The following is a 19,337-nucleotide window of genomic DNA, read 5'->3' on the forward strand; positions in this document are numbered from 1 at the left end:
CCACACGGCAGCTCGCAACTGTAACTCCAGTTCCAGGGAATCTGACACCTTCACACCAATGCACATAAAGCTAAATAAAATAATAAAAAATGTTAAAGTGTGCTATCAAGCAGTCAGCTCTTACTTATTTTTATCACCATCAAATCGCCATATTATTTGAGACTATACTATGAGAGGAGTTTGTTTAGGGTTCTGGTAAGATGGCTCAGGGTAAAGGCACCTGTTGCTAAGCCTGACAACCTAAGTTCAGTCCTGGGGACCCACATGAAAGCAATTAATGTCAATGATAAAGAGACAGGTAGTTTAGGTCAGAGTAAACGTTTGCCAGAAATGGATTGTAGCTCATGGCCATGTCTATGGTTTGTCCATGGCCGTAGGAAATCTGGAGCTTTGCTGTTTCATCTTTGGAAACAGTGGCCTTTTGTTAGAACCTGAAGTTCACAGCTAGTTGATCCTGAGTCTTGACGAATGTACCTGAGGTCTACTTTATGAAGTTTAGACCTACTGAAATACCATCTCATGCTTACTCTGAGCATCTGTTCTCTTGGAGCACACACAGCCAACCCTGTCCCTGGCCTCGGTCTCACGGCGCCTCCCTCAGGCCATCTCCGAAAGTATGAGCGGCTTGTTCTGTGCCAGTAAATAGCAAGAGCAAGATCCCACATGAAGTTTTTAGACAGACACAGTGCTCTCAGGAAGTCAAAACATGGACCCTGCTCTGCATCTCAAAATAGACACCTCTCGGGCTGGAGAGATGGCTCAGTGGTCCTGAGTTCAATTCCCGGCAACCACATGGTGGCTCACAACCATCTGTAATGGGGTCTGGTGCCCTCTTCTAGCCTTCAGGCATACACGCAGAAAGAATATTGTATACATAAATAAATATTTAAAAAAATAGACACCTCTCTTCGGGACATCAGACGGCCAGCAGAACCCTCCAGCTCGGCATTTCTGACCACCTACTGTGTGACTTGTACCAGAATGGGAGGTACATTGTGCCAGAGTTCTTTGGCTTTGGAGAATCTCGCCCTGTGTATTTATTAAACAGTTCCAGGGACCAAACCTCAGAGAGCACACACACATACTAGGCAAGTGCTCCACGTTTGAGCTCTACCTCCAGCCCTGCAATTCTCCTCTGACCCTAGTCCCATCCTTCTTTCATACCTGCTTTTTAAGTTTGTGTGTGCGCGCGTACCATGATGCACAACGTAGAGGTCAGAGGACAACCTCCAGGAGTCAGTTCTTTCCTTCCACGATGTTGAGCACCACTGCTGAGCAGTCTCTCATGACCTGACTGACCTCAGAATTTCTATGTAGCCCAGGCTAACCTCAGTGTTCTTGCTTCAGCCTCCTGGGTGCTGGGGTCACAGGTTTACTTCCCATTCTCTCACTTTTCAAGGGCCTCTGTGCGCTCATAGGTGTTTTGCGAAAGGCTGCTTTGAAGCTGCAGTGTGTACATTGTGTGCAGGCTAGGGAGATGGCTCAGTGGAAAAGGGTGTTTGCTGTGCACACATGAGGACCTAGGTGTGGATCCCAGCACACCGTGAAAACAAATGGGTATGGCTGTGCAAGCCTGTAACCCCAGTGCCGTGGGGAGCAGAGATAGAAGGATCCCTGGGACTTGCTGGTCACCAGCCTAACTCCATGCTCACTGCGATCTCAAGAGTGATAGAACAAGACTCCTGACATCCTCTGCTGACCCCCACATGGGTGTCCACTCTCACACACGTACATACATCAAACTATAAATGCAAAATAAACCAGCGTGGTAGCGTATGCCTTTAATGTCTTAACTCAGGAGGCAGTGGCAAGAGGATTGCTGTGAGTTTGGGGACAGCTTGGCTTACACAGTGAGTTCCATTACAGCTAGGGTTACACTGAGACCCTGTCTCAAAAGATAAATAAATAAAAATTTAAGAAAGAAGAATACTGGCTTTAAAGCGGGGGGAGAAGGGGAGCTGGTGAGTTTACTCAAAGGGTAAGTAAGAGTGCTTGCTGAGTGAAAACCTGACCTCAGGCTCCCACGGGGAAGAGAACCAATCTCTGAGCACTGTCCTCTGCCTTCCACGCATGTGCCATTGCGTGCACCACCCCTCACCCCACCCCCATATACAGACTCAAAGAACAGTAAAAGTGGGCAGTGGTGGCTCAGGCCTTTAATCCCAACACTCGGGAGGCAGAGGCAGGCGGATCTCTCTGATTTCGAGGTCAGCCTGATCTACAAGAGCTAGTTCCAGGACAGGCTCCAAAGCTATAGAGAAACCCTGTCTCGGAAAACAAAACAAAAAAAACCCAGTAAAAGTATTAAAAAATACTTGGTAAAAGGATGACACTGTGTCTGGCTTAACTAAGGCCATGTGTGTTGAGAGTCTAGGTGTCTGGAGGGATGGGAAGGTCTTGGGCGACACTGGAGCAGCCAGTGCAGCCCACAGCTCACAGCTCTGTCCCTCCAGTGGTACCCTCTCCTCGAGGTGAGGTGAAGAAGGACTTTCTGTTATATTTCCTCTTAATGATGCAAATGAGCTTTAAGAGACCTCGCCATAGCTGATCAAGAGTATGAATGGGCTTGTGGGGTTGTCTCAGCAGGGCGCCATTGGCAGCAGAACCGGAAGGCAAATTAAAACTAGTTCCTTTATCTCTTCCAGCCCCTGCAACCCTTCTAGCTTGCTGCTTCTGAAAGGCAAAGGAGCGGAAAGGGCAGCTCCAAGTTGTTTTTACAAGTTTGTGTCACCTGTCTGCATGCTCAGAGACTCCCTGCCTCCCTCCCTGCGAGCCTCATTCCTACTACTGCTTTTCTGCTAGTTAGTGAAATACGCGTCCCTTTCTGTCCTGTGCGTACTTAGCGGCCAATTAGTCAGACGAGCAGAAAAGCTCCCCTGCTGTGCACTGTGCCAGGGGCGCGAAGAAGCCAACAAGGCGTTGCTGCTGTGACTACTTTTCAAGCTCTTTTATCTCTCAGGAAAGGGCCTCTCTGGATCTGGTCTCCTCCCCGGAGCCTGGAGCTATTTCAATCTAACTACTCATTAAAGTCAATTTAAGATATTACTGAAACCTTTAGATTCTTTACATGAATCACCTCTACTTGAATTTGGTTAAAAATAGCTCACTTTCACAGCTCACGGGCGCCGTCTCCAGCAGCCTCAGCCCCCAACAGAAATATTGATATCCAACAATACTAGCTGCTTATTAAAAGCCCAAGCTGCCAGGCATGGTGTCACGTACCTACCTACACTCCCTTACCTCCGAAGTTCAGGCCAGCACAGACTGTGTGTCAGACCTCATTGTTAAGTTGGGAGCATAGCCCCCAGCCTCCAGGCCTAAACGTTGTATTGGTCTGGACTCCAAATCCCAGCATGCCAGGTCCTGACACCCACACAGCGTGTTTAAGATAGCTCCCAAAGGATAAACGTGTTCTCTTTCTTCCTCATCCCCACCCTCCCACCCCTACTCCCCCACCTCACCCCCATGGTGGTTGCCTTAGCGGCCTTCTGGTTCCCCCTCGGGACCACCCGAGAACACAGGAATCCCATTAAACCTGGATATTTGTGATTTGGCTTGATTGGGATTTTTGCATCAGCAGAGAGCTTGCATTAGGAAAAATTCCTAACACTCATCTCCAAACAACGAACAGTCATGAAAAAGGCTGAGATTTTATTTTACAAGCAAACAATTATATCACCACCCAAACCAGGTGTGGTGGCACACATACCGATTAAATCCAGCTTTTGAAGCTAGGTGGTGGTGGCTTACACCTTTAAAACCAACATTCGGGAGTCAGAGAGGCAGACAGATCTCTGAGTTCAAGATCAGCCTGGTCTACAAAACAAGTTTCTGGATAACTAGGGCAGTTACACAGAGAAACCCTGTTTCAAAAAACAGACAACCCAGCATCTGAGCAACAGGGGCAGAAGAATCAGAAGTGTTTTTTCTTTAGGGGGACTGGGAGGCGGGGGTTGGTCCTTGGGTACACAGAAGGAGCTCAAGGTCATCCTTGGTCAAGTACTGAGTTCAAAAGCAACCTCGGATGTACGAGACCAGGTCTTAAATGTGGGTGTGTTAGGTGGGATGTGAGCTCGAGCCACGTCTTCTTGGGAGGTCAGGGGATAACTCAGGGTTAGGCTCTCTCTGCCTGCTGCGTGGATCCTAGTATTGAACTAGATATCAGACTTGGTGGCGTGTACCTTTAATCACTGAGTTACCTATCTCTCCATGCCCTGTCCCTACTCCCTCCTCTGTCTTAGAAAACAACAAGAGGAACAGGAAGCTCCTTGACTATAGCTGCTTTGAGAAACTGCAGTATTGCACCGAGAATTATTTTTTCACACCTCCTCCCTTGGGTGGAGTATGCTTCCTTGCCTAGTCGCTTGTTTGGGCTTGGCCAGGGGACAATTGGCCACTGGAATGTTTGTGGTTCTGGCTCCTGGAAGGAGCTTCAGGGAGCTTTCACTATTGCTCTTTTCTGCCGTCCATCTTTGAAGAATATGGCTGACTAGCCCCTGGGCTAAAGAGCCGTGGAGACACGTGGAGCAATCCTAGTCCAGACTGCTTCTGAACCCTCTTGATCCAGCCAACCAGGCAGAGTGACTGGCCAGCCCACAGCCTGAAGCCTGACAATTTTAGCCCTTGAGAGAGAGAACAAAGAGTTCCTAACCAGCAAATGTCAGGTGGCTCTTGTGCTAGTTACTTTTCTATTGCTGTGTCAAAACATCTTGGCCGAGCAGGGCGGTGGTGGCGCACGCCTGTAATCCCAGCACTTGGGAGGCAGAAGCAAGAGGATCTCTGTGAGTTCCAGGCTAGCTTGGCCTATAGAGCTAGTTCCAGGACAAGAAGAGCTGCATAGCAAAAACCCTGTCTTGAAACACAAGCAAAAAAGACTTAAACTTTTATTAGTTTTTATTTGGGGATTTTTTTTCCTTTGCTTTGGTTTGCTTTGAGGCAGGGTCTCAGCCAGGCTGTCTGTAAACTTGCTATATAGTGAAGAGGGCAACCTGAATTGCATCCTCCTGCCTCAGCTTCTGTAGTGCTACCATATCCAATTCAAGTGTAACCTTAAATGTTACCTTCCTAAGGATGAAGGATCCTAATGGAGCCTTGACCCTAATACAAGGTTGTCTTCCTAGCAATAGTTCAGCCTCCGTCGCTTAGCTACAGTTACAAAGAATCACTCTTTGTTCTTCTCATTCACGTGTGTCATACCCACCAGGAGGGCAAAGGAAATCTAAGAGATTTGCTGCCTTAACCCCTGCCTCCTAGGGTGCTGTGTACCTGGGAAGTACTCAGTGACTGTTCCTAGAGTGACTGATAGAGACAAGTTCATGTCTGGACCCTAGAGAGCTGGCTCAGTGTTTAAAAGTGTATAGCTCTTGCAGAGGACCCAAGTTCAGTTCCCCAGGTGGATCACAAACACAACTAACTCCAGCTCCAGGGGAATCTGAGGCTTCCGGCCTCTGAGTGCCAGCTCACACATACCTGTACACATAATTAAAGATAATAAAATATGGGGCTAGAGAGATCCCTCCCCGGTTAAGAAGGCTGACTGCTCTTCCAGAGGTCCTGAGTTCAGTTCCCAGCAACCACATGGTGGCCCACAACCATCTAATAGGACCTAATGCTGTCTTCTGGCATGGAGGTGTACATGCACAGCATTCATACATAAAGTAAAAGTAAATAAATGAAAATTAAATAATAGTAAAGTCACTCTTTAAAGGAATTTGTGCTTTATCTGAAGTAAAGGCTGCCTGTGGCATTGGCAACAAGTGAATCCGTGATTAGAAGGTCACATGGGAGCTGAGTATAGAGTGGGATGAATATCAAAAAAGAGACTTGGGGCCAGGCAGTGGTGGCGCACACCTTTAACCCCAGCACTCGGGAGGCAGAGGCAGGCGGATCTCTGTGAGTTCGAGACCAGCCTGGTCTACAAGAGCTAGTTCCAGGATAGGCTCTAAAGTTACAGAAAAACCCTGTCTTGTAAAACAAAACAAACAAACAAACAAAAAAAACCAAGCAAACAAAAACAGGCTCAGGGGAGGAGGGGGAGGGAAATAAGAGGCGGAGGCGGGGAGGAGGCAGAAATTTTTAATAAAAAATAAAAAAAAAATGAAGAAAAAAAAACAGGCTCAGGAAAAGATACCTGCAAAGGAGACAGTCTTGCTGGCCTCAGAGGCCAGTTAGTTACAGTAATAATGAGAGGTGTCAGAGTGCTACTGAGCTAGAAGTGGACACTATGGTAATACAGTAAGAGGAACATCACTAACAGCAAGGAGGCTGGCAGCCTGGGAAGGTTAGACCATAATCGAATTGCCTGTGAGTTTCAGACAAGTGACAACAGCCCTAGAATATGAAAATAGCATCAAAACCGTGCCCCCTTTTTGGTTCTTAACTTTAAAAATAGTGTGAAAGCTTTTGAAAGACGCTATTCTAAGTACCACAGGATGTACAGACAGCAAGTAGAGCCTTATAGGATTTGATTGTTGAGTTGAAATTCTCAGCAGAGCCTGGTGGTACGCACCTGGGATCCTGGCCCCAGGAGGTGAGAACAGGAAGATCAGGAGTTCGAGGGCATCTCACAAAGCCAGGAATAGCGCGGCTGCTGTAGGAGGATCGTGAGTTCAGGGCTATCTCACGAGCTCAAGGCTCTCGAGGAGCTAGGACTGCTTACTGCGCAAGCATGAGGACCAGAGTTCAAATCTGTAGTGCGAATTCTAATTGGTCTTAATAATACAATCCCTGAGTCAGGTATTAGGGGTGGAAGCTGAGAGATCAGAGAAGCAGAGCAGCCAGCCACTAGACATACCTTTTTCCTCTATCAGTGCTCAGGGCAAAGGGGCGATCCCATCCTCAGACTGCATCCTCAGACCACATCTCTAGACTGCATCCTCAGACTGTATCCTCAGACTGTATCCTCAGACCGCATCCTCAGACTGCATCCTCAGACCACATCTCTAGACTGCATCCTCAGACTGCATCCTCAGACTCACTGCCTCCTCAGACTGCATCCTCAGACCACATCTCTAGACTGCATCCTCAGACTGCATTCTCAGACTGCATCCTCAGACTCACTGCCTCCTCAGACTGCATCCTCAGACGTATCCTCAGACTGTATCCTCAGACCACATCTCCAGACTGCATCCTCAGACTGCATCCTCAGACTGTATCCTCAGACTGCATCCTCAGACTGTATCCTCAGACTGCATACTCAGACTGCATCCTCAGACCACATCTCCAGACTGCATCCTCAGACTGTATCCTCAGACTGTATCCTCAGACTGTATCCTCAGACCACATCTCCAGACTGCATCCTCAGACCACATCTCCAGACTGCATCCTCAGACTGCATCCTCAGACTGCATCCTCAGACTGCATCCTCAGACTGCATCCTCAGACTGCATCCTCAGACTGTATCCTCAGACTGTATCCTCAGACCACATCTCCAGACTGCATCCTCAGACTGCATCCTCAGACTGCATCCTCAGACTGTATCCTCAGACTGCATCCTCAGACTGCATCCTCAGACTGCATCCTCAGACTGCATCCTCAGACTGCATCCTCAGACTGTATCCTCAGACTGCATCCTCAGACTGCATCCTCAGACTGCATCCTCAGACTGCATCCTCAGACTGTATCCTCAGACCACATCTCCAGACTGCATCCTCAGACTGCATCCTCAGACTGCATCCTCAGACTGTATCCTCAGACTGTATCCTCAGACCACATCTCCAGACTGCATCCTCAGACTGCATCCTCAGACTGTATCCTCAGACCACATCTCCAGACTGCATCCTCAGACTGCATCCTCAGACCACATCTCCAGACTGCCTCCTCAGACTGCATCCTCAGACTGCATCCTCAGACTGCATCCTCAGACTGCATCCTCAGACTGCATCCTCAGACTCACTGCCTCCTCAGACTGCCTCCTCAGACTGCATCCTCAGACTGTATCCTCAGACTGCACCCTCAGACTGCATCCTCAGACTGCATCCTCAGACTGCATCCTCAGACTGCATCCTCAGACCACATCTCCAGACTGCATCCTCAGACTGTATCCTCAGACTGTATCCTCAGACTGCATGCTCAGACTGTATCCTCAGACTCACTGCCTCCTCAGACTGCATCCTCAGACTGCATCCTCAGACTGTATCCTCAGACTGCATCCTCAGACTGCATCCTCAGACTGCATCCTCAGACTGTATCCTCAGACTGCATCCTCAGACTGCATCCTCAGACTGCATCCTCAGACTGCATCCTCAGACTGCATCCTCAGACTGCATCCTCAGACTGCCTCCTCAGACTGCATCCTCAGACTGCATGCTCAGACTGTATCCTCAGACTGCATCCTCAGACTGCATCCTCAGACTGTATCCTCAGACTGCATCCTCAGACTGCATCCTCAGACCACATCTCTAGACTGCATCCTCAGACTGCATCCTCAGACTGCATGCTCAGACTGCATACTCAGACTGCATACTCAGACTGCATACTCAGACTGCATCTTCAGGTGACTGCTTCAGACTGTACTGAGCTCCTGTCTCCTCCCGCCTTATATTCCTTTTTCTGTCCTGCCATATCACTGCTGTCTCCACCTCCCTAGTGCTGGAATTAAAAGCACATGATCCCAAGTGCTGGGGCCACCTTTGTGTGAGCTCTATTTCTATTAGACAGATTCAGTCTCACGTAGCCCAGGGTGGCCTTGAACTAACAGAGATCCGTTTGCCTCTATCTCCCAAATCCTGGGATTAAAGGTGTGTGCCACCACTGCCTGGCCTCTAGTGGCTTAGCTCTGCACTCTGATCTTCAAGCAAGCTTTATTTGTTAAAACACAAATAAAATCTCACCACACAAATCCACAGCACCCACACAAAAAGAGGGTGTGCCGACATGAGCCCATAGCCCCAGTGCTCTGCAGAGCAGATGCCTGAGGATCCCTGGGCTTTGCTAACTGCCAGGCCATGAGAAAAACGTGGCACTCTAGATTCAGTGAGAGACCCTGCCTCAAGGAAACAGAGTGGAGATTGAGCAGGACACCCAATGTCTTCCTTTGGCCTGTACGTGGGCACACACGGGTGTGCACCCTACACATAAGTGTGCACACTCCGTACATACATACAGCACATGCATAGACAAATCTCACCAACATTTCATGCCCTTTCTTTGCTACCATAAAAGGAAGCCTGCTGAAGCAATTTTGTTTTTAAATTCTACTTTGTCCACCATGTTTCCAAGCATAACCTAATTTGTCATTTTTTAAAGGGAAAAAGCAACAGAAAAAAATATTCTTTTGCTGGTATCATGATATATTTCTCTGGGCACTATAGCTTCTGTTAATTAAAATGATTTAAACAAAAGATCCAAGAGTGTAGCTTCCATAAAAAAAAAATGGCCTGTGTTGGCTCTAGTGTTCATTGCTTAAATAATTAATAGTCATTACTGCCTGTCATGTAGCACGTGGGAGCAGAGTGAGTAAGCTCAGATCCCCGCATATCTGCCCCGTGCCTGTCCCTTCCGCATACGCGTTTGTGTGAGGCTCATCATTAGCAGACATGGGGCATAGAGGCGCACCCTCAGCCGTGACTATTATCAACTTTTAAAAAGCAGCCTCTGGTTAACCAGCTGGGAGGCAGTACTGCCGACGGGAAGTAACTTCCCATGGAAATTGTAATGAGGAAACAAGGAGGCTGGGTTGTGGAGAAACAAATTACAAAGTTCGTTTAGATTGAACAATCTCCGCTGGACAGAATAAAATCTGGCTGTCCCAGTGTGTGAGGTGAGAGGGCAAAGTTAGACCTCAGTGGTATAAATCCCAGAGGACTCTAGCAGAAGAAGCCTGTGGCACAGGAGGGTGTTGTCTCGAGGAGGCTGACAACTTCTACCATCTTGTGAGGTGGACATGCAGAACAAAGCTACAGATAGTAGCAACAGGCTCTGGGCTTGTTTCTCACTCCGTCGAACGGTCTGTATCCCTCACGGTGGCCAGGAAGGAGTTGCTTGTCAGCCGTGGTCCCTTCGGCCTCTCGGGATACTCTGACTGTCCCGCAGCATCTACGGGTCTGCAACTCAGTTAGCTGTGTTCTAGGAGGGAGTCGTGGCTGTGTTAGCCCTCACAGAGAGATTTGCTCTTAGGGATTACCTTTTTCTTCAGCCCTTAACTGGACAATAACCAGGGTCAAACGGTAGTAGACAGACTACATTTCGAGGCAACAGGCCGAGTGTATGGATCCAAGGTGAGATCTCAGTTGCTCTGTCTTTACCGCGATTAATATGTCTGAAGCTGCGCCTGCAGTCCAATACAGTACATTCTCAGAAACATGCAGGTCTACTGAACTACCAGGCTCAGGAATGAGGTGTGATTTCTTTTCTCTGACCCCTAACAGGTATATCAGGGCTTTGTGATGTGGTGGGGAACGTACTTATCAGATGCTGTGGAGACCAACGAACGCTCTGGGAGCAGGCTGGCAGCTAGCCAGATGGTCACAGCTGCACCTACCGCACTCAGAATACAAAATATGTATATGCACTCATCTACAAAATGCTTTCATCATTACTTTTAATAATTCCTTATTATCTCCAAAGGAAAATTGGTGGAATTTTTGCCAAGGCTCAACCGAGGAGAATGGAACATGACTGCCAGTCTTTGTCCCTCGTGCATTTGGCCTCCAAATATCTGTCCTCTGAAAAGTTAAGAGCCACGCCAAATATAAGCAGATCACAGGCGTAGGGACCAGAATGAAAGGTAAAAACACAAACCTGTGTGTGTGCACGTGTGCGTACATATTCCTTGGTGCACATATTAACGTCACAGGAGGATTGTTGAGCGTCAGTTTTCAGCTTCCAGTTTGTTCAAGGCAGGGTCTTTTATTCAGCTATGTGTACACCAGACCAGCTGGCTGTGACCTTCCAGGGATTCTCGTGTCTCTGCCTCTTTACCAGGGCTCTAGAATTAAACATAAACCAACATGCCTGGCCTTGTATGAGTTCAGGGAATCAGATAATTCTTGCATAGTGATTGCTTTGCCCAGTGAGTCACCTGTCCAGCCCTTGTGAGTGTGTGCATGTGTAGGTGTTTGCGTATGTACGTGTGTGTGTGTGTATATGTGTGTGTGTGTGTGTGTGTGTGTGTGTGTAGTAGAACTTTTGGAGTTGATTCTCTCTTTCCATGTTTACACGGGTGTAGGATAGCAAACGCGCAATCAGGCTTGTGAGGCAAGTACTTTTACCCCCTGTGCCACATCAGTGGCCTTTGTTAGCATTTCTGAGACAGGATCTCATTTCCATAGCCCAGGCTAGCCTTCAGCTCAGTATGTAACTGTGAGGTCTCACAGCAATCCTCCTGTTTCAGCTTCCTGAAGTTACAGATGTGAGCTACCATGCGTGGCTTGGTATTATTTGTTAGTTAATAGTTGTTACATTTAGATTTTTTGAAAATTGGTTCATCCCCTCCTTTTGTAATGCTGGGTCCATCAAATTCAGTGCCTTGTTCATGCTAGGTAAGCATGTCACCACGGAGGTACACCATGGGATGGTGCTGTCCACATTTAATCCACCTAGTCCAGATGATACCTTGCAGACATGCCCACAGACTTGTCTCCAGGGTGATCTAAGACCCTGTCACATTGACAATCAATATAAATATCACTGTTGATTTATATAAATTGGTTATCTTTATTATCTTATGTTTTTTCTGTTTCTGAATCTGTTCTGAGCTGTGTAACTGGTGCCCATCCTGGCACTGAGCTTATGTTCTTCCTGCTTTTGCTTGGCAACTGCCCAACTCTGGTTGCCCTTTAACTCGCCAGGAAGACCAAGTTGGCTTTAAACTCACAGAGAAAGATGGTTGTCACCATTCTCTTCTCAGCTTTATTTTTGCTAGTGCGTGCGTGCGTGCGTGCGTGCGTGTGTGTGTGTGTGTGTGTGTGTCTTTGCACGTATGGGAGGGGGAGCTGGTGTGCCATGCAGCGTGAGTGCACAAGCCAGAGGGCCACTCTGCGGGATCTGTTCTCTTCTTCCACTTCTGTGTGAGTTCTAGGGCAGGGGGAGGAGGCGGGACTCAGGTGATGGAGCTTGCGCACGAGCGCCCTTTACCCACTGAGCCATGATGTCTTCCATTCATTGCCAATTCTGAAAGTTTAAAGGAAGACTTCAATTGGTCCACGTTGTGTCACGTGTCTCCCCTACTTCAGGGGGAGGTAAATACTGTAAGGGGCAGCCTCACGAATGCGCCAGAGGGCTCAGGCTAACTTCCCCTGGGAGGGGAGATGGCTTGGGGGCTGTCAGCACTGACAAATGCTCCTGTTTCCTAGGCAGAGGGTGAAGCCAGAGCGAATCTAAAGTCACAGTGCTGCCTAGAAATGCAAATTGCTCAACTCTGAGCCCGTGGGGTAGTTGAGAGACTGACTGTATTGATGAACTTACTGTAATTTTAAACTATAAGAATAATACAGGGGGCTGGAGAGATGGCTTAGTGGTTAGGAGAACTGGCTGCTCTTGCAGAGGACCAGAGTTAGGTTCCCAGCACCCACAAGGTAGTTCACACACATCTGTCCTCCAGTTTCAGGGGATCCAGTGCCCTCTTGTGGACTCTGAGGGCACTGCATGCAAGTAGTAATACATGCAGGCAAACACATATAAAACAAAACAAACAAATCTTTAAAAATTACATGTGAAAAATTTGGGAAGAATAAGAAAAGTATCCATTATTTTACACTAACGCATCTTAATCTTCTGCATTCCTTTCCCACCTGCTCCTTAAACATATCTTAAAAAAATATAATCCAGCCAGGCGGTGGTGGTGCACGCCTTTAATCCCAGCACTCGGGAGGCAGAGGCAGGCGGATCTCTGTGAGTTCGAGACCAGCCTGGTCTACAAGAGCTAGTTCCAGGACAGGCTCCAAAACCACAGAGAAACCCTGTCTCGAAAAACCAAATATATATATATATATATATATATATATATATTCCATCCCGTATTCACCAGGAATCTTGGAGGACCCATTGATAAGCTGTATTGGCAAAAGTTTGTTGAAATTTTGCTCCAGGCGCAGGATTCTTTGGAGATCTAGTCATGAATAAGACATTTCTGGCCTTGGAGGATTCATAATCTCATAACTACATGTCCCTCAGTCATGACTACAATACAGTCTGTGGAATCAAGAGTGAAGAGTGATGTGGGCATTTCCAAATAGAAGAAGAGCGTTTTTAAAATGTTTACTCTGAGAGTCGGGAGCTTGGTCACTGAATCTCCAGCACCCACGTAAAAGCTTGTAATCAACTTGCTGAGTAGGCAGAGCTCTGGGGCTTGCCAGTCTAGCCAATCTAGACTTAATTAATCAAAAGAAAATTTAAACAAGTTAGAATGGAAATGCTCTCTATGGATGGAAAATGCTACCCCAGAAGCCATAGGTCTCTAAGCAACAATCCCAGGGTCAGGTATGGGCCTCTCCCTGTCAGCTGGCCAGGGAGCCACAGAGGCTCCAGAACAATAGAAGTCTATTGCATTGGATTGCTCCTGATCACCCACCCACGATACTGAAGACACCGACCACACACTGGAATGTATCACACCGCCAAATCAAGCTGGAACTGAGCCAGCAGCTTCCTCCCTCCTGGACGGCAAATCGTCATGAGGTGCTGTGCAGGCTGCTGGGTAGGAACACTCAAGAGGCTGGAGCAGTGGCTCGGTGGTTAAGACATGGGCTGTTCCTCCAGAGGACCTGAGTTCAATTCCCAGCACCCAGATGGCAGCTTACAACTTCCTGTAACTCCAGTTGTAGGGGATCCAATAGCCTCATACAGACATACATGCAGGCAAAACTCCAATGCACGTGAAATAAAAATAAATGTCATTAAAAAAATCAAGGAAACCTCATCAAGTGTTTCTCAGCTCCACATTCTGTGAGAGACACTGACTGACTCACAACAAAACAAAAACCATAATAGAAGAAGGTGGAAAATAATAGGGGGAGATACAAGACTTGACATTCACACACATGTGCACACACAAACAATATGTGCACATATAACTGTTGTATAGCAGTTTCCTCCAAGATTATAACCTGTCTTTGTAGCGAGCTCCTTAAGATACAGGATGTTAAGCTGGGGCAGTGCTGGGCATATTCTTTTAATCCCAGCACTCAGGAGACTGAGGCAGGTGGATCTCTGTGAGTTCAAGGCCAGCCTGATCTACAGAGTAAATTCCAGGACAACTAGGGCTACATAAAGAAACCCTGTCTCAAACAAAAACAAAACCAACCAACCCAACCAAACAAAAAAAGACACAGGCCAGGTGGTGGTGGCTCACACCTTTAATCCCAGCACTTGAAAGGCAGAGGCAGGCAGATCTCTGTGAGTTTATTTTATGGAGCTAGTTCCAGGACAGCTAAGGCTACACAGAGAAAACCTGTCTCGAAAAAACTAAACAAAACAAGACACAGGATGTTAGGGGGCTGGAGAGATGGCTCAGTGGTTAAGAGCACTGACTGCTCCTCCAGAGGATCCGGGTTCAATTCCCAGCACCCCCATGGCAGCTCACAGCTGTCTGTAGCTCCAGTTCAAGAGAATCTGACATCGTTATACCAATGTGCATGAAATAAAGTTAAATAAAGTTTTAAAAAAAAGACACAGGATGTTAAAGTGGAGTTGAAGCACCTGTATGTTCCAAGGGAAGGTGTAATATTCCATCCCACAGCTGACCTCATTAAGCCCAGGAGGTAAATAATTCAGTGGCTTCAGGAAGTTCCTGAAATTGATCAGATTCACTAGGCTCCTCTCTTCCCAAGCATATATAGGCAGTAAGGCCTGCTGAGCTGCCTAGAAGGGGCATGGGCTGCTGAGCTGCAGGGAAAGACTGTTCTCCAGCCTGTTGAGCTGCCTGCAGATTGTGCAGTGTGTCCCAGGTTTCCAGCTTTTGTGAGCTCACAGGATATGTGGGTGTGGGTGATACAGCTGCCTTCGAGTCATTTCTGTGCCTGTAACTTCACCCATGCTCCTGGAAGTAATACTAATAAGATTCATTTGGTTTTACCAAGTTGAACTTAGGTAGATAGTTGGCCTGTAGTTAGCACCCTGTCTGAGAGGAGGAGGTGCTTGCTCAAGGCTCCCCAAGAATAGTGCCATACAACAGCAATACACAAAAGTTTATTGTATTTTAATTTTTGTCTTTCTTAACTTTATTTTCAAATAGGAAATGCTTCAGAAATTTGTATGTCTTCTTTGGGCCGGGGCCATGTTGATTCCTATATCATTTCAATTTTAGTATACAACTTTCAATTAATAATTTATACAGGTGTATACCTGTTTTATGTCCACCATGTGTAGTGCCCATGGACACTAGAAGAGGGTGTTGAATCCCCTAGAACTCGAATTTCAGTCATAGGTGGGCTACCTGATGTGGGTGTTTGGAACCAAACCCAGGTCCTCTGCAAGATCAGTTAGTGCTCTTAAACACCATTTTTTTCCACAGCTAATTTTTATTTTTCAATTATATGTATATGTGATATATTATATGTATATCAGAGTGTGGTTTTGTACATGTGAATGCAGTGCTCACAGAGGCAGAAGAGGGCATTGGATCCCCCGGAGCTGGAGTTAAGGTGGTTTGTGAGCCATTTGACATGGACACTAGGAATGGAATCACGCTTGGGGCTTCTGCAAGGGCACTATGTACTCTTAATCACTGAGTCATCTCTCCAGCCCCTCCCAAGAGGAAGGGGGAAATGTACAGAAGAGGGCGGAATAAAGAACAGAAGACACTGGAAGGTGGAGAAGCTGTTAAGGAGGGCCTCTGAACTGACAGCACCCTTTGTAAACGGTGGGTCAAAACATTTTAAACCAGGGGCTGAAGAGATGGATGGCTCAACTGTTAAGAGCACTTGCTGCTTTTGTAGAGGACCAGAGTTCAGTGTCCAGACTCACATGGCTGCTCACAACCATCTGTAACTCCAGTTTCAGGTCAGATATACACGTTACACAAACATGCATGTGGATACACACATAAATCTTTCAAAAAATAAATACTGGAAATGAGGCCACACTTAAACATTCTCGTCCTTTTAAAAGGATGTCGAATACCAAAAGCAATTCGTGTTTTACTTAAAATGTGCTATTACCCTTTTTGACCCTCTCCAGATACAGCAATATTTTTTATCACAGGCCCTGGGCACTCCGGGCGACACAGATCCCAGGCTAGGCCACAAATCCAAGAGCGGACCTAAGTGTTTCAAGGCACCACGCCCCTAAATAGTCTGCAACCTCTTCCATTTCAGATTCTTTCGGGGTTCTGGGTCAACTAGCCTTAGCAAAGAGTCTACCCTATGTGACCCCTCGGTGCCCACAACGCCCGCTCCTCCCCTGGGTTTTCCTTACGGAGTCAACTACTACCCCTCCACCAGGAGACCCCGCCTCCGAGCAGAGATGCCCAATGAACTGCCTTCCTCCCAGTGAGGCTCCGGACTCCGCCCTCCAGCCAGCCCCACAAGCAGCGCTAACCAATACCAGGCTCTCTCCCTCCCTCGGGCTCCGCCCCTCAAGGCCCCGCCCCTCGCTGGCACCGCCCCCAGGGGCGTGGCCTTTGCCGCGCCTCCGCCGAGCGCGCGGAGCCCAATGCCGCCCCCTCCGCCGGTCCCTCCTCCGGCGGCCTGGCGCCTCCCTCCTTCCCCGCCGCGGTGACTCACGGAGAGGCGGAGGCTGAGGCGGCCGCTCCTGCTGCTGCTGCTGCCGCCGCCGCGGCTGCTGCTCCGGCTGAGCGCGCCCCGGAACAGGCCGCCGCGCTCCGGACCCGCAGCCCCCGGCGCCGCGCGCTCGGGCGGCCCAGGTAAGCGCGAGGCCGAGCCGCGACCGCAGCACGGGGTCGGCGCGGCGCAGGGGCACGGGGGAGCCGCTGGCCCTTTGTCTCCCGGGGAGGGGCCGCGGAAGGCACCTTCGACCCCGCCGAGACCCACCGGGCCGGCCCCGCTGGCGCGACGCCCTGGGCCTGGACCCGTCGTCCCCACCACGGCCGGCGCTGCTACCTCCCGCCTCAGACCCCCCTGCTACCTTCTTCCCTTTCCTTTGGGGTTCTCCCCCTCCACAGGTGTCCCAGTTGCTCACCCTCTGGGCCCGTGTGCTTGACATCGCCTGTCCACCCTCCTGGTCCCATTGCCCTGTCTCCTCTTTACCTCACGTACACCCCTCTCCCAGCATCCTGACTCTCCTTGTTTCCCCTACTAAATGCTGCCAAGGTCTCTCTGGCTGCCCAGCCTCCCTTCCTCCCTCTGTAGTTTGAATGCACTGTCCGCTCCCCCAGTACCACCTCTCCCTTGTGTTTTTAGAAGGTATATGTGAGAGACACATGGCTCATGTTCGCAGGGTATTTGTGAACATGAACCTGCAGGTTTAACCACTTGGACCTCCAAACTGCCCTTAACCCCTCCTCTTTGCCACCCCATTAACGATGCACTTCCCTTTCTCTTGAGCCTGGAGCTCTGGACACCCTGCCTCTTGAGGCCCTGCAGCCCTTGCTTGTTCCTGTGTATGGAACTTGTCTGAGCAGTATCTCTGTCGAGTTAGCTTATGGGAAGGCCCAGGGGTATTGTGCTGGGCACAAATCAACAGTTTTATAAATAATGGGACGTGTGGCTTGCAGCACTTCCTATCTGAGGATCTAACTATGCCCCTAGCTGTTAATTACTTTGTCTCCTGTTGCAGATGTCAAGGAAGTGTGCTTAGATAACTGCTGGGTAAATTGAGGCACAGATATGGTATAGGAGCTGGAGGCAAGTCAGTTTTTCTTGAGATTTACCTCCCAAGTGCGTTGGCTTCTGGTTCCCTGCTGCAGCCACTGGGCTCTTGTTCCTGGCTGGAACCCTGTGATAACTGATCTCTTCTGCCATTAAAGTGTTCGGAGATGCCAGAACTTCCTTGGATTCAAAGCAGGACTTTGAATCACAAATAAAGGTGCCAACTGTTAAGTGCCAGTGTGTCATTCATGGCTTCCTGGTAGAGTCATTGTGGTCCATGTGGACAGAAGTCACTGCTGTGAGATGGAAATTCATTCACGAACTCCATGCTCTGAGGCTTACACAATCCTTGTCTTCTGGGAGATGACATTCCAAGAAGGAAAGAGGACAGATAATAACGAGTAAATAAGTAGGTGGCTGAAAGTCATTTCAGTGTTAAGTGCTGCGAAGGGGCCAGAGCACTAAGAATCGACAACAGCCTGGATGTGGTGGCGCAGCATTTGGGAGGTGGCGGCGAGGAGATCAGGAGCTCAAGGTCAGCCTGGGCTTCTTGAGACCCTCATAGAGAGAGGGAGGGTGTTGGGAGAGAAAGGAAGAACCTGTAGGTTAAAAGAATACATTTTGTAGGTTATAGTATATTATCCAAAGAGTTAGAAGCCATTAGAGTCTGTTAAACAGAAAGGTATTAAGATATGATCTAAGTTTTAAAGGATTGCTCTGGCCGCCATAAAGAGACAGAATTATGGGGTGTGGAGGTGGAGGAAAAGGCACTAGTTGATTGTTGAAATTGCCCAGCTAGAGATGGTGGTGATTTTGCATCTGGGTGATGGTAGTAGAAGGATGGAACAAGAGCCAGCCCTGTTTGTTCCTCCCACCCCTCTCCACACACACACACACACACACACACACACACACACACACACACACACTCAGGTATGATGTTGCTCCTGCCTTTTGCAGTCTGGTGGACTCATGACTTAGCTCAGAGAGAAGTCACCATAGTACAGCAGTGTGCTCGTGGGATAGGCTACCCCTGTGATGGAAGAGAGCTTGTGGGCTTATAAATTAGAGGTGGAGGAGAGAGAACGCATTGGGCTTCCTTCCCATATCCAGCTGCAGCGTTTAAATGGAGACATTAGTGCCCTGCCTCTGTTGTGAAGTGCTGGACAAAGACACTGAAGGGGCTAAGAATGCAGCTCAGTTAGAGGAAATGTGTGAGGCTCTGGGTTTGGTACCCAGTACTCCCAGATTAAGAAATTTGTCTCTGAGCTGTCTGAGGCCAGGGTCTCCACTGGAATTGTCTTTCAGTGTTTGAGGTCAGTGACCTTTAATCCCAGCCCTTGGGAGGCAAAGACAAGCAAATTTCTGTGAGTTTAAGGTTGTACAGAGTGAGTTCCAGGACAGCCAGGAGCTATCGGGAAACTCCGAAGTTAAACAAAAAGCAAAATCAAAAGATTAAAATTTTAAAAAAGGTGAGGGGAGAAAGAAAAGGAAAAGTAGTAAGCTAGGATGGTTTGTTACAGCGAGGGAACACCTGAGTGTCATGAACTCGAGCTATTTAACAGAATTAAACTTGCTCTATGCTGCTGTAATTCTAAATGTCACAGAGGCCTTCGGAGGTGACACGTGTGG

General features: G+C 48.3%; 1 protein-coding gene across 2 annotated transcripts in view; it reads left to right on the top strand.

Moving 5' to 3' along the window:
• The first annotated feature begins 16,596 nt into the window (after nt 1–16,596).
• The window catches only part of Ctnnbip1 (catenin beta interacting protein 1), a 46,859-nt gene continuing 44,118 nt past the window's right edge, over nt 16,597–19,337 (top strand). Inside the window, exon 1 of one of the 2 annotated variants that reach the window (XM_075945797.1) lies at nt 16,597–16,801. The gene's annotated coding sequence lies outside the window, so the exon portion shown is untranslated. The remainder of the gene's footprint in view (nt 16,802–19,337) is intronic. The other variant, XM_075945795.1, reaches the window with a different exon arrangement.

The sequence above is a fragment of the Microtus pennsylvanicus genome, chromosome 13 (assembly GCF_037038515.1).
Source record: "Microtus pennsylvanicus isolate mMicPen1 chromosome 13, mMicPen1.hap1, whole genome shotgun sequence".
In the NCBI taxonomy this organism is placed as follows: domain Eukaryota; kingdom Metazoa; phylum Chordata; class Mammalia; order Rodentia; family Cricetidae; genus Microtus; species Microtus pennsylvanicus.